This window comes from Pristiophorus japonicus, chromosome 1 (assembly GCF_044704955.1).
Source record: "Pristiophorus japonicus isolate sPriJap1 chromosome 1, sPriJap1.hap1, whole genome shotgun sequence".
NCBI classification, from domain to species: domain Eukaryota; kingdom Metazoa; phylum Chordata; class Chondrichthyes; family Pristiophoridae; genus Pristiophorus; species Pristiophorus japonicus.
Genome location: NC_091977.1, coordinates 461,131,195 through 461,145,675, shown reverse-complemented (window position 1 = coordinate 461,145,675; position 14,481 = coordinate 461,131,195).

Below are 14,481 nucleotides of genomic sequence, written 5' to 3'. Positions count from 1 at the left end.
GCCTCTCACTCTCCCCGCCTGCCTGTCACTCTCCCCGCCTGCCTCTCGCTCTCCCCACCTTCCTCTCACTCTCCCCGCCTGCCTCTCTCTCTCTCCGCCTGCCTCTCACTCTCCCCACCTGCCTCTCACTCTCCCCGCCTGCCTCTCTCTCTCCCCGCCTCCTCTCACTCTCTCCGCCTGCCTCTCACTCTCCCCACCTGCCTCTCACTCTCCCCGCCTGCCTCTCACTCTCCCCGCTTGCCTTTCACTCTCCCCACCTGCCTCTCGCTCTCCCCGCCTGCCTCTCACTCTCCCCGCTTGCCTCCCAATCTCCCCACCTGCCTCTCACTCTCCGCACCTGTCGGTCACTCTCCGCACCTGTCTCTCGCTCTCCCCACTTCTCTCTCTCCCCGCCTGCCTCTCACTCTCCCCACCTGCCTCTCTCTCTCCGCACCTGTCGGTCACTCTCCGCACCTGTCTCTCACTCTCCCCACTTCTCTCTCTCCCCGCCTGCCTCTCACTCTCCCCGCTTGCCTCTCACTCTCCCCGCCTGCCTCTCGCTCTCCCCGCCTGCAACTCACTCTCCCCGCTTGCCTCTCACTCTCCCCGCCTGCCTCTCGCTCTCCCCACCTGCCTCTCGCTCTCCCCGCCTGCCTCTCACTCTACCCGCCTGCCTCTCACTCTCCCCGCTTGCCTCTCGTTCTCCACACCTGCCTCTCACTCACCCCACCTGCCTCTCACATTCCAAACTTCTCTCTCTCCCCGCCTGCCTCTCTCTCTCCCCGCCTGCCTCTCACTCTCCCCGCCTGCCTCTCACTCTCCCCGCCTGCCTCTCACTCTCCCCGCCTGCCTCTCGCTCTCCTCACATGCCTCTCACTCTCCCCGCCTGCCTCTCACTCTCCCCGCCTGCCTCTCACTCTCCCCGCTTGCCTCTCGCTCTCCTCACCTGCCTCTCACTCTCCCCGCCTGCCTCTCTCTCTCCCCGCCTGCCTCTCACGCTCCCCGCCTGCCTCTCGCTCTCCTCACCTGCCTCTCATTCTCCCTACCTGCCTCTCTCTCTCCCCGCCTGCCTCTCACTCTCCCCACTTCTCTCTCTCCCCGCCTGCCTCTCTCTCTCCCCGCCTGCCTCTCACTCTCCCCGCCTGCCTCTCACTCTCCCCACTTCTCTCGCTCCTCGCCTGCCTCTCTCTCCCCGCCTGCCTCTCTCTCTCCCCGCCTGCCTCTCACTCTCCCCGCCTGCCTCTCACTCTCCCCACAAGCCTCTCACTCTCCCCGCCTGCCTCTCACTCTCCCCGCCTGACTCTCACTCTCCCCGCCTGCCTCTCACTCTCCCCGCCTGCCTCTCACTCTCCCCGCCTGCCTCTCACTCTCCCCGCCTGCCTCTCACTCTCCCCACATGCCTCGCACTCTCCCCGCCTGCCTCTCACTCTCCCCGCCTGCCTCTCACTCTCCCCACATGCCTCTCACTCTCCCCACCTGCCTCTCACTCTCCCCGCCTGCCTCTCACTCTCTCCACCTGCCTCTCACTCTACTCACTTCTCTCTCTCCCCGCTTGCCTCTCTCTCTCCCCGCCTGCCTCTCACTCTACTCACTTCTCTCTCTCCCCGCCTGCCTCTCACTCTCCCCGCCTGCCTCTCACTCTCCCCAGCTCTCTCTCCCCGCCTGCCTCTCACTCTCCCAGCTCTCTCTCCCCCCCTGCCTCTCACTCTCCCCGCCTGCCTCTTACTCTCCCCAGCTCTCTCTCCCCGCCTGCCTCTCACTCTCCCAGCTCTCTCTCCCCGCCTGCCTCTCACTCTCCCCGCCTGCCTCTCGCTCTCCCCACCTGCCTCTCACTCTCCCCGTCTGCCTCTCGCTCTCCCCGCCTGTCTCTCACTCTCCCCGTCTGCCTCTCGCTCTCCCCACCTGCCTCTCACTCTCCCCGCCTGCCTCTCGCTCTCCCCACCTGCCTCTCACTCTCCCCGTCTGCCTCTCGCTCTCCCCGCCTGTCTCTCACTCTCCCCACCTGCCTCTCACTCTCCCCGCCTGCCTCTCACTCTCCCCGCCTGCCTCACGCTCTCCTCACCTGCCTCTCACTCTCCCCGCCTGCCTCTCGCTCTCCTCACCTGCCTCTCACTCTCCCCACCTGCCTCTCTCTCTCCCCGCCTGCCTCTCACTCTCCCCGCCTGCCTCTCACTCTCCCCACATGCCTCTCACTCTCCCCACCTGCCTCTCACTCTCCCCGCCTGCCTCTCACTCTCTCCACCTGCCTCTCACTCTACTCACTTCTCTCTCTCCCCGCCTGCCTCTCTCTCTCCCTGCCTGCCTCTCACTCTACTCACTTCTCTCTCTCCCCGCCTGCCTCTCACTCTCCCCGCCTGCCTCTAACTCTCCCCAGCTCTCTCTCCCCCCCTGCCTCTCACTCTCCCCGCCTGCCTCTTACTCTCCCTAGCTCTCTCTCCCCGCCTGCCTCTCACTCTCCCAGCTCTCTCTCCCCGCCTGCCTCTCACTCTCCCTGCCTGCCTCTCGCTCTCCCCACCTGCCTCTCACTCTCCCCACCTGCCTCTCACTCTCCCCGCCTGCCTCTCACTCTCCCCGCCTGCCTCTCGCTCTCCCCGCCTGCCTCTCACTCTCCCCGCCTGCCTCTCACTCTCCCCGCCTGCCTCTCGCTCTCCTCACCTGCCTCTCACTCTCCCCGCCTGCCTCTCTCTCTCCCCGCCTGCCTCTCACTCTCCCCGCCTGCCTCTCGCTCTCCTCACCTGCCTCTCACTCTCCCCACCTGCCTCCCTCTCTCCCCGCCTGCCTCTCACTCTCCCCACTTCTCTCTCTCCCCGCCTGCCTCTCTCTCTCCCCGCCTGCCTCTCACTCTCCCCACTTCTCTCTCTCCCCGCCTGCCTCTCTCTCCCCGCCTGCCTCTCTCTCTCCCCGCCTGACTCTCACTCTCCCCCCCTGCCGCTCATTCTCCCCAGCTCTCTCTCACCGTCTGCCTCTCACTCTCCCCGCCTGCCTCTCCCTCTCCCCAGCTCTCTCTCCCCGCCTGCCTCTCACTCTCCCCGCCTGCCTCTCACTCTCCCCACCTGCCTCTCACTCTCCCCGCCTGCCTCTCACTCTCCCCACCCGCCTCTGACATTCCCCACTTCTCTCTCTCCCCGCCTGCCTCTCTCTCTCCCCGCCTGCCTCTCACTCTCCCCACCTGCCTCTCACTCTCCCCACCTGCCTCTCGCTCTCCCTGCCTGCCTCTCGCTCTCCCCACCTGCCTCTCACAATCCCCACCTGCCTCTCACTCTCCCCACCTGCCTCTCTCTCTCACCGTCTGCCTCTCACTCTCCCCACCTGCCTCTCACTCTCCCTGCCTGCCTCTCACACTCCCCACCTGCCTCCCACTCTCCCCGCCTGCCGCTCACTCTCCCCACCTGCCTCTCACTCTCCCCACCTGCCTCTCACTCTCCCCACCTGCCTCTCGCTCTCCCCGCATGCCTCTCACTCTCCCCACCTGCCTCTCGCTCTCCCCGCCTGCCTCTCGCTCTCCCCGCATGCCTCTCACTCTCCCCACCTGCCTCTCGCTCTCCCCGCCTGCCTCTCGCTTTCCCCGCATGCCTCTCACTCTCCCCGCCTGCCTCTCACTCTCCCCACCTGCCTCTCGCACTCCCCGCCTGCCTCTCGCTCTCACCACCTGCCTCTCGCTCTCCCCGCCTGTCTCTCACTCTCCCCGCTTGCCTCTCGCTCTCCACACCTGCCTCTCGCTCTCCCCACCTGCCTCTCACTCTCCCCACCTGCCTCTCGCTCTCCCCGCCTGCCTCTCACTCTCCCCGCCTGCCTCTCACTCTCCCCGCCTGCCTCTCACTCTCCCCACCTGCCTCTCACTCTCCCCACCTGCCTCTCACTCTCCCCGCCTGCCTCTCTCTCTCCCCGCCTGCCTCTCACATTCCCCACTTCTCTCTCTCCCCGCCTGCCTCTCTCTCTCCCCGCCTGCCTCTCACTCTCCCCGCCTGCCTCTCACTCTCCCCGCCTGCCTCTCACTCTCCCCGCCTGCCTCTCACTCTCCCCGCCTGCCTCTCACTCTCCCCGCCTGCCTCTCACTCTCCCCGCCTGCCTCTCACTCTCCCCACATGCCTCGCACTCTCCCCGCCTGCCTCTTACTCTCCCCGCCTGCCTCTCACTCTCCCCACCTGCCTCTCACTCTCCCCACCTGCCTCTCACTCTCCCCACCTGCCTCTCACTCTCCCCGCCTGCTTCTCACTCTCCCCGCCTGCCTCTCACTCTCCCCACCTGCCTCTCACTCTCCCCACCTGCCTCTCACTCTCCCCGCTTGCTTCTCACTCTCCCCGCCGGCCTCTCGCTCTCCTCACCTGCCTCTCATTCTCCCTACCTGCCTCTCTCTCTCCCCGCCTGCCTCTCACTCTCCCCGCCTGCCTCTCACTCTCCCCACTTCTCTCTCTCCCCGCCTGCATCTCTCTCCCCGCCTGCCTCTCTCTCTCCCCGCCTGCCTCTCACTCTCCCCGCCTGCCTCTCACTCTCCCCACAAGCCTCTCACTCTCCCCGCCTACCTCTCACTCTCCCCGCCTGACTCTCACTCTCCCCGCCTGCCTCTCATTCTCCCCGCCTGCCTCTCTCTCTCCCCGCCTGCCTCTCACTCTCCCCGCCTGCCTCTCACTCTCCCCACAAGCCTCTCACTCTCCCCGCCTGCCTCTCACTCTCCCCGCCTGACTCTCACTCTCCCCGCCTGCCTCTCACTCTCCCCGCCTGCCTCTCACTCTCCCCGCCTGCCTCTCACTCTCCCCACATGCCTCGCACTCTCCCCGCCTGCCTCTCACTCTCCCCGCCTGCCTCTCACTCTCCCCACATGCCTCTCACTCTCCCCACCTGCCTCTCACTCTCCCCGCCTGCCTCTCACTCTCTCCACCTGCCTCTCACTCTACTCACTTCTCTCTCTCCCCGCTTGCCTCACTCTCTCCCCGCCTGCCTCTCACTCTACTCACTTCTCTCTCTCCCCGCCTGCCTCTCACTCTCCCCGCCTGCCTCTCACTCTCCCCAGCTCTCTCTCCCCGCCTGCCTCTCACTCTCCCAGCTCTCTCTCCCACCTGCCTCTCACTCTCCCCGCCTGCCTCTTACTCTCCCCAGCTCTCTCTCCCCGCCTGCCTCTCACTCTCCCAGCTCTCTCTCCCCGCCTGCCTCTCACTCTCCCCGCCTGCCTCTCGCTCTCCCCACCTGCCTCTCACTCTCCCCGTCTGCCTCTCGCTCTCCCCGCCTGTCTCTCACTCTCCCCACCTGCCTCTCACTCTCCCCGCTTGCCTCTCGCTCTCCACACCTGCCTCTCGCTCTCCCCACCTGCCTCTCACTCTCCCCACCTGCCTCTCGCTCTCCCCGCCTGCCTCTCACTCTCCCCGCCTGCCTCTCACTCTCCCCGCCTGCCTCTCACTCTCCCCACCTGCCTCTCACTCTCCCCACCTGCCTCTCACTCTCCCCGCCTGCCTCTCTCTCTCCCCGCCTGCCTCTCACATTCCCCACTTCTCTCTCTCCCCGCCTGCCTCTCTCTCTCCCCGCCTGCCTCTCACTCTCCCCGCCTGCCTCTCACTCTCCCCGCCTGCCTCTCACTCTCCCCGCCTGCCTCTCACTCTCCCCGCCTGCCTCTCACTCTCCCCGCCTGCCTCTCACTCTCCCCGCCTGCCTCTCACTCTCCCCACATGCCTCGCACTCTCCCCGCCTGCCTCTTACTCTCCCCGCCTGCCTCTCACTCTCCCCACCTGCCTCTCACTCTCCCCACCTGCCTCTCACTCTCCCCACCTGCCTCTCACTCTCCCCGCCTGCTTCTCACTCTCCCCGCCTGCCTCTCACTCTCCCCACCTGCCTCTCACTCTCCCCACCTGCCTCTCACTCTCCCCGCTTGCTTCTCACTCTCCCCGCCGGCCTCTCGCTCTCCTCACCTGCCTCTCATTCTCCCTACCTGCCTCTCTCTCTCCCCGCCTGCCTCTCACTCTCCCCGCCTGCCTCTCACTCTCCCCACTTCTCTCTCTCCCCGCCTGCATCTCTCTCCCCGCCTGCCTCTCTCTCTCCCCGCCTGCCTCTCACTCTCCCCGCCTGCCTCTCACTCTCCCCACAAGCCTCTCACTCTCCCCGCCTACCTCTCACTCTCCCCGCCTGACTCTCACTCTCCCCGCCTACCTCTCACTCTCCCCGCCTGACTCTCACTCTCCCCGCCTGCCTCTCACTCTCCCCGCCTGCCTCTCACTCTCCCCGCCTGCCTCTCACTCTCCCCACATGCCTCGCACTCTCCCCGCCTGCCTCTCACGCTCCCCGCCTGCCTCTCACTCTCCCCACATGCCTCTCACTCTCCCCACCTGCCTCTCACTCTCCCCGCCTGCCTCTCTCTCTCCCCGCCTGCCTCTCACTCTCCCCGCCTGCCTCTCACTCTCCCCACAAGCCTCTCACTCTCCCCGCCTGCCTCTCACTCTCCCCGCCTGACTCTCACTCTCCCCGCCTGCCTCTCACTCTCCCCGCCTGCCTCTCACTCTCCCCGCCTGCCTCTCACTCTCCCCACATGCCTCGCACTCTCCCCGCCTGCCTCTCACTCTCCCCGCCTGCCTCTCACTCTCCCCACATGCCTCTCACTCTCCCCACCTGCCTCTCACTCTCCCCGCCTGCCTCTCACTCTCTCCACCTGCCTCTCACTCTACTCACTTCTCTCTCTCCCCGCTTGCCTCACTCTCTCCCCGCCTGCCTCTCACTCTACTCACTTCTCTCTCTCCCCGCCTGCCTCTCACTCTCCCCGCCTGCCTCTCACTCTCCCCAGCTCTCTCTCCCCGCCTGCCTCTCACTCTCCCAGCTCTCTCTCCCACCTGCCTCTCACTCTCCCCGCCTGCCTCTTACTCTCCCCAGCTCTCTCTCCCCGCCTGCCTCTCACTCTCCCAGCTCTCTCTCCCCGCCTGCCTCTCACTCTCCCCGCCTGCCTCTCGCTCTCCCCACCTGCCTCTCACTCTCCCCGTCTGCCTCTCGCTCTCCCCGCCTGTCTCTCACTCTCCCCACCTGCCTCTCACTCTCCCCACCTGCCTCTCACTCTCCCCGCCTACCTCTCACTCTCCCCGCCTGCCTCACGCTCTCCTCACCTGCCTCTCACTCTCCCCGCCTGCCTCCCTCTCTCCCCGCCTGTCTCTCACTCTCCCCGCCTGCCTCTCGCTCTCCTCATCTGCCTCTCACTCTCCCCACCTGTCTCTCTCCCCGCCTGCCTCTCACTCTCCCCGCCTGCCTCTCACTCTCCCCACATGCCTCTCACTCTCCCCACCTGCCTCTCACTCTCCCCGCCTGCCTCTCACTCTCTCCACCTGCCTCTCACTCTACTCACTTCTCTCTCTCCCCGCCTGCCTCTCTCTCTCCCTGCCTGCCTCTCACTCTACTCACTTCTCTCTCTCCCCGCCTGCCTCTCACTCTCCCCGCCTGCCTCTAACTCTCCCCAGCTCTCTCTCCCCCCCTGCCTCTCACTCTCCCCGCCTGCCTCTTACTCTCCCTAGCTCTCTCTCCCCGCCTGCCTCTCACTCTCCCAGCTCTCTCTCCCCGCCTGCCTCTCACTCTCCCCACCTGCCTCTCACTCTCCCCGCCTGCCTCTCTCTCTCCCCGCCTGCCTCTCACATTCCCCACTTCTCTCTCTCCCCGCCTGCCTCTCTCTCTCCCCGCCTGCCTCTCACTCTCCCCGCCTGCCTCTCACTCTCCCCGCCTGCCTCTCACTCTCCCCGCCTGCCTCTCACTCTCCCCGCCTGCCTCTCACTCTCCCCGCCTGCCTCTCACTCTCCCCGCCTGCCTCTCACTCTCCCCACATGCCTCGCACTCTCCCCGCCTGCCTCTCACTCTCCCCGCCTGCCTCTCACTCTCCCCACCTGCCTCTCACTCTCCCCACCTGCCTCTCACTCTCCCCACCTGCCTCTCACTCTCCCCGCCTGCTTCTCACTCTCCCCGCCTGCCTCTCACTCTCCCCACCTGCCTCTCACTCTCCCCACCTGCCTCTCACTCTCCCCGCTTGCTTCTCACTCTCCTCACCTGCCTCTCATTCTCCCTACCTGCCTCTCTCTCTCCCCGCCTGCCTCTCACTCTCCCCACTTCTCTCTCTCCCCGCCTGCCTCTCTCTCTCCCCGCCTGCCTCTCACTCTCCCCGCCTGCCTCTCACTCTCCCCACAAGCCTCTCACTCTCCCCGCCTACCTCTCACTCTCCCCGCCTGACTCTCACTCTCCCCGCCTGCCTCTCATTCTCCCCGCCTGCCTCTCACTCTCCCCGCCTGCCTCTCACTCTCCCCGCCTGCCTCTCACTCTCCCCACATGCCTCGCACTCTCCCCGCCTGCCTCTCACTCTCCCCGCCTGCCTCTCACTCTCCCCACATGCCTCTCACTCTCCCCACCTGCCTCTCACTCTCCCCGCCTGCCTCTCACTCTCTCCACCTGCCTCTCACTCTACTCACTTCTCTCTCTCCCCGCTTGCCTCACTCTCTCCCCGCCTGCCTCTCACTCTACTCACTTCTCTCTCTCCCCGCCTGCCTCTCACTCTCCCCGCCTGCCTCTCACTCTCCCCAGCTCTCTCTCCCCGCCTGCCTCTCACTCTCCCAGCTCTCTCTCCCCCCTGCCTCTCACTCTCCCCGCCTGCCTCTTACTCTCCCCAGCTCTCTCTCCCCGCCTGCCTCTCAATCTCCCAGCTCTCTCTCCCCGCCTGCCTCTCACTCTCCCCGCCTGCCTCTCGCTCTCCCCACCTGCCTCTCACTCTCCCCGTCTGCCTCTCGCTCTCCCCGCCTGTCTCTCACTCTCCCCACCTGCCTCTCACTCTCCCCACCTGCCTCTCACTCTCCCCGCCTGCCTCTCACTCTCCCCGCCTGCCTCACGCTCTCCTCACCTGCCTCTCACTCTCCCCGCCTGCCTCCCTCTCTCCCCGCCTGTCTCTCACTCTCCCCGCCTGCCTCTCGCTCTCCTCACCTGCCTCTCACTCTCCCCACCTGTCTCTCTCCCCGCCTGCCTCTCACTCTCCCCGCCTGCCTCTCACTCTCCCCACATGCCTCTCACTCTCCCCACCTGCCTCTCACTCTCCCCGCCTGCCTCTCACTCTCTCCACCTGCCTCTCACTCTACTCACTTCTCTCTCTCCCCGCCTGCCTCTCTCTCTCCCTGCCTGCCTCTCACTCTACTCACTTCTCTCTCTCCCCGCCTGCCTCTCACTCTCCCCGCCTGCCTCTAACTCTCCCCAGCTCTCTCTCCCCCCCTGCCTCTCACTCTCCCCGCCTGCCTCTTACTCTCCCTAGCTCTCTCTCCCCGCCTGCCTCTCACTCTCCCAGCTCTCTCTCCCCGCCTGCCTCTCACTCTCCCTGCCTGCCTCTCGCTCTCCCCACCTGCCTCTCACTCTCCCCACCTGCCTCTCACTCTCCCCGCCTGCCTCTCACTCTCCCCGCCTGCCTCTCGCTCTCCCCGCCTGCCTCTCACTCTCCCCGCCTGCCTCTCACTCTCCCCGCCTGCCTCTCGCTCTCCTCACCTGCCTCTCACTCTCCCCGCCTGCCTCTCTCTCTCCCCGCCTGCCTCTCACTCTCCCCGCCTGCCTCTCGCTCTCCTCACCTGCCTCTCACTCTCCCCGCCTGCCTCCCTCTCTCCCCGCCTGCCTCTCACTCTCCCCACTTCTCTCTCTCCCCGCCTGCCTCTCTCTCTCCCCGCCTGCCTCTCACTCTCCCCGCCTGCCTCTCACTCTCCCCACTTCTCTCTCTCCCCGCCTGCCGCTCATTCTCCCCAGCTCTCTCTCACCATCTGCCTCTCACTCTCCCCGCCTGCCTCTCCCTCTCCCCAGCTCTCTCTCCCCGCCTGCCTCTCACTCTCCCCACCTGCCTCTCACTCTCCCCGCCTGCCTCTCACTCTCCCCACCCGCCTCTCACATTCCCCACTTCTCTCTCTCCCCGCCTGCCTCTCTCCCCGCCTGCCTCTCACTCTCCCCACCTGCCTCTCACTCTCCCCACCTGCCTCTCGCTCTCCCCGCCTGCCTCTCACTCTCCCCACCTGCCTCTCACTCTCCGCACCTGCCTCTCACTCTCCCCACCTGCCTCTCTCTCTCACCGTCTGCCTCTCACTCTCCCCACCTGCCTCTCACTCTCCCTGCCTGCCTCTCACTCTCCCCACCTGCCTCTCACTCTCCCCGCCTGCCGCTCACTCTCCCCGCCTGCCTCTCGCTCTCCCCGCATGCCTCTCACTCTCCCCGCCTGCCTCTCGCACTCCCCGCCTGCCTCTCGCTCTCACCACCTGCCTCTCGCTCTCCCCGCCTGTCTCTCACTCTCCCCGCTTGCCTCTCGGCTCCACACCTGCCTCTCGCTCTCCCCACCTGCCTCTCACTCTCCCCACCTGCCTCTCGCTCTCCCCGCCTGCCTCTCACTCTCCCCGCCTGCCTCTCACTCTCCCCACCTGCCTCTCACTCTCCCCAACCTGCCTCTCACTCTCCCCGCTTGCCTCTCTCTCTCCCCACCTGCCTCTCACATTCCCCACTTCTCTCTCTCCCCGCCTGCCTCTCTCTCTCCCCGCCTGCCTCTCACTCTCCCCGCCTGCCTCTCACTCTCCCTGCCTGCCTGTCACTCTCCGCGCCTGACTCTCACTCTCCCCGCCTGCCTCTCACTCTCCCCGCCTGCCTCTCACTCTCCCCGCCTGCCTCTCACTCTCCCCGTCTGCCTCTCACTCTCCCCACATGCCTCGCACTCTCCCCGCCTGCCTCTCACTCTCCCCGCCTGCCTCTCACTCTCCCCACATGCCTCTCACTCTCCCCACCTGCCTCTCACTCTCCCCACCTGCCTCTCACTCTCCCCACCTGCCTCTCACTCTCCCCGCTTGCTTCTCACTCTCCCCGCCTGCCTCTCACTCTCCCCGCCTGCCTCTCACTCTCCCCACCTGCCTCTCACTCTCCCCGCTTGCTTCTCACTCTCCCCGCTTGCTTCTCACTCTCCCCGCCTGCCTCTCACTCTCCCCACCTGCCTCTCACTCTCCCCACCTGCCTCTCACTCTCCCCGCCTGCCTGTCACTCTCCCCGCCTGCCTCTCACTCTCCCCGCCTGCCTCTCGCTCTCCCCGCCTGTCTCTCACTCTCCCCACCTGCCTCTCACTCTCCCCACCTGCCTCTCACTCTCCCCGCCTGCCTCTCACTCTCCCCGCCTGCCTCACGCTCTCCTCACCTGCCTCTCACTCTCCCCGCCTGCCTCCCTCTCTCCCCGCCTGCCTCTCACTCTCCCCGCCTGCCTCTCGCTCTCCTCACCTGCCTCTCACTCTCCCCACCTGCCTCTCTCTCTCCCCGCCTGCCTCTCACTCTCCCCGCCTGCCTCTCACTCTCCCCGCCTGCCTCTCACTCTCTCCACCTGCCTCTCACTCTACTCACTTCTCTCTCTCCCCGCCTGCCTCTCTCTCTCCCTGCCTGCCTCTCACTCTACTCACTTCTCTCTCTCCCCGCCTGCCTCTCACTCTCCCCGCCTGCCTCTAACTCTCCCCAGCTCTCTCTCCCCCCCTGCCTCTCACTCTCCCCGCCTGCCTCTTACTCTCCCGAGCTCTCTCTCCCCACCTGCCTCTCACTCTCCCAGCTCTCTCTCCCCGCCTGCCTCTCACTCTCCCCGCCTGCCTCTCGCTCTCCCCACCTGCCTCTCACTCTCCCCGTCTGCCTCTCGCTCTCCCCGCCTGTCTCTCACTCTCCCCACCTGCCTCTCACTCTCCCCACCTGCCTCTCACTCTCCCCGCCTGCCTCTCACTCTCCCCGCCTGCCTCACGCTCTCCTCACCTGCCTCTCACTCTCCCCGCCTGCCTCCCTCTCTCCCCGCCTGCCTCTCACTCTCCCCGCCTGCCTCTCGCTCTCCTCACCTGCCTCTCGCTCTCCTCACCTGCCTCTCACTCTCCCCACCTGCCTCTCTCTCTCCCCGCCTGCCTCTCACTCTCCCCGCCTGCCTCTCACTCTCCCCACATGCCTCTCACTCTCCCCACCTGCCTCTCACTCTCCCCGCCTGCCTCTCACTCTCTCCACATGCCTCTCACTCTACTCACTTCTCTCTCTCCCTGCCTGCCTCTCTCTCTCCCTGCCTGCCTCTCACTCTACTCACTTCTCTCTCTCCCCGCCTGCCTCTCACTCTCCCCGCCTGCCTCTAACTCTCCCCAGCTCTCTCTCCCCCCCTGCCTCTCACTCTCCCCGCCTGCCTCTTACTCTCCCTAGCTCTCTCTCCCCGCCTGCCTCTCACTCTCCCAGCTCTCTCTCCCCGCCTGCCTCTCACTCTCCCCGCCTGCCTCTCACTCTCCTCGCCTGCCTCTCGCTCTCCCCGCCTGCCTCTCACTCTCCCCGCCTGCCTCTCACTCTCCCCGCCTGCCTCTCGCTCTCCTCACCTGCCTCTCACTCTCCCCGCCTGCCTCTCTCTCTCCCCGCCTGCCTCTCTCTCTCCCCGCCTGCCTCTCACTCTCCCCGCCTGCCTCTCACTCTCCCCGCCTGCCTCTCGCTCTCCTCACCTGCCTCTCTCTCTCCCCGCCTGCCTCTCACTCTCCCCACTTCTCTCTCTCCCCGCCTGCCTCTCTCTCTCCCCGCCTGCCTCTCACTCTCCCCGCCTGCCTCTCACTCTCCCCACTTCTCTCTCTCCCCGCCTGCCTCTCTCTCCCCGCCTGCCTCTCTCTCTCCCCGCCTGACGCTCACTCTCCCCGCCTGCCACTCATTCTCCCCAGCTCTCTCTCACCGTCTGCCTCTCACTCTCCCCGCCTGCCTCTCCCTCTCCCCAGCTCTCTCTCCCCGCCTGCCTCTCACTCTCCCCGCCTGCCTCTCACTCTCCCCACCTGCCTCTCACTCTCCCCGCCTGCCTCTCACTCTCCCCACCCGCCTCTCACATTACCCACTTCTCTCTCTCCCCGCCTGCCTCTCTCTCTCCCCGCCTGCCTCTCTCTCTCCCCGCCTGCCTCTCACTCTCCCCACCTGCCTCTCACTCTCCCCACCTGCCTCTCGCTCTCCCCGCCTGCCTCTCACTCTCCCCACCTGCCTCTCACTCTCCCCACCTGCCTCTCACTCTCCCCACCTGCCTCTCTCTCTCACCGTCTGCCTCTCACTCTCCCCACCTGCCTCTCACTCTCCCTGCCTGCCTCTCACTCTCCCCACCTGCCTCTCACTCTCCCCGCCTGCCGCTCACTCTCCCCACCTGCCTCTCACTCTCCCCACCTGCCTCTCACTCTCCCCACCTGCCTCTCGCTCTCCCCGCATGCCTCTCACTCTCCCCACCTGCCTCTCGCTCTCCCCGCCTGCCTCTCGCTCTCCCCGCATGCCTCTCGCTCTCCCCACCTGCCTCTCGCTCTCCCCGCCTGCCTCTCGCTCTCCCCGCATGCCTCTCACTCTCCCCGCCTGCCTCTCGCTCTCCCCACCTGCCTCTCGCACTCCCCGCCTGCCTCTCGCTCTCACCACCTGCCTCTCGCTCTCCCCGCCTGTCTCTCACTCTCCCCGCTTGCCTCTCGCTCTCCACACCTGCCTCTCGCTCTCCCCACCTGCCTCTCACTCTCCCCACCTGCCTCTCGCTCTCCCCGCCTGCCTCTCACTCTCCCCGCCTGCCTCTCACTCTCCCCACCTGCCTCTCACTCTCCCCACCTGCCTCTCTCTCTCCCCACCTGCCTCTCACATTCCCCACTTCTCTCTCTCCCCGCCTGCCTCTCTCTCTCCCCGCCTGCCTCTCACTCTCCCCGCCTGCCTCTCACTCTCCCCACCTGCCTCTCACTCTCCCCAGCTCTCTCTCCCCGCCTGCCTCTCACTCTCCCCGCCTGCCTCTCACTCTCCCCAGCTCTCTTTCCCCGCCTGCCTCTCACTCTCCCCGCCTGCCTCTCGCTCTCCCCGCATGCCTCTCACTCTCCCCGCCTGCCTCTCACTCTCCCCACCTGCCTCTCGCACTCCCCGCCTGCCTCTCGCTCTCACCACCTGCCTCTCGCTCTCCCCGCCTGTCTCTCACTCTCCCCGCTTGCCTCTCGGCTCCACACCTGCCTCTCGCTCTCCCCACCTGCCTCTCACTCTCCCCACCTGCCTCTCGCTCTCCCCGCCTGCCTCTCACTCTCCCCGCCTGCCTCTCACTCTCCCCACCTGCCTCTCACTCTCCCCAACCTGCCTCTCACTCTCCCCGCCTGCCTCTCTCTCTCCCCACCTGCCTCTCACATTCCCCACTTCTCTCTCTCCCCGCCTGCCTCTCTCTCTCCCCGCCTGCCTCTCACTCTCCCCGCCTGCCTCTCACTCTCCCCGCCTGCCTCTCACTCTCCGCGCCTGACTCTCACTCTCCCCGCCTGCCTCTCACTCTCCCCGCCTGCCTCTCACTCTCCCCGCCTGCCTCTCACTCTCCCCGCCTGCCTCTCACTCTCCCCGCCTGCCTCTCACTCTCCCCACATGCCTCGCACTCTCCCCGCCTGCCTCTCACTCTCCCCGCCTGCCTCTCACTCTCCCCACATGCCTCTCACTCTCCCCACCTGCCTCTCACTCTCCCCACCTGCCTCTCACTCTCCCCGCTTGCTTCTCACTCTCCCCGCCTGCCTCTCACTCTCCCCAC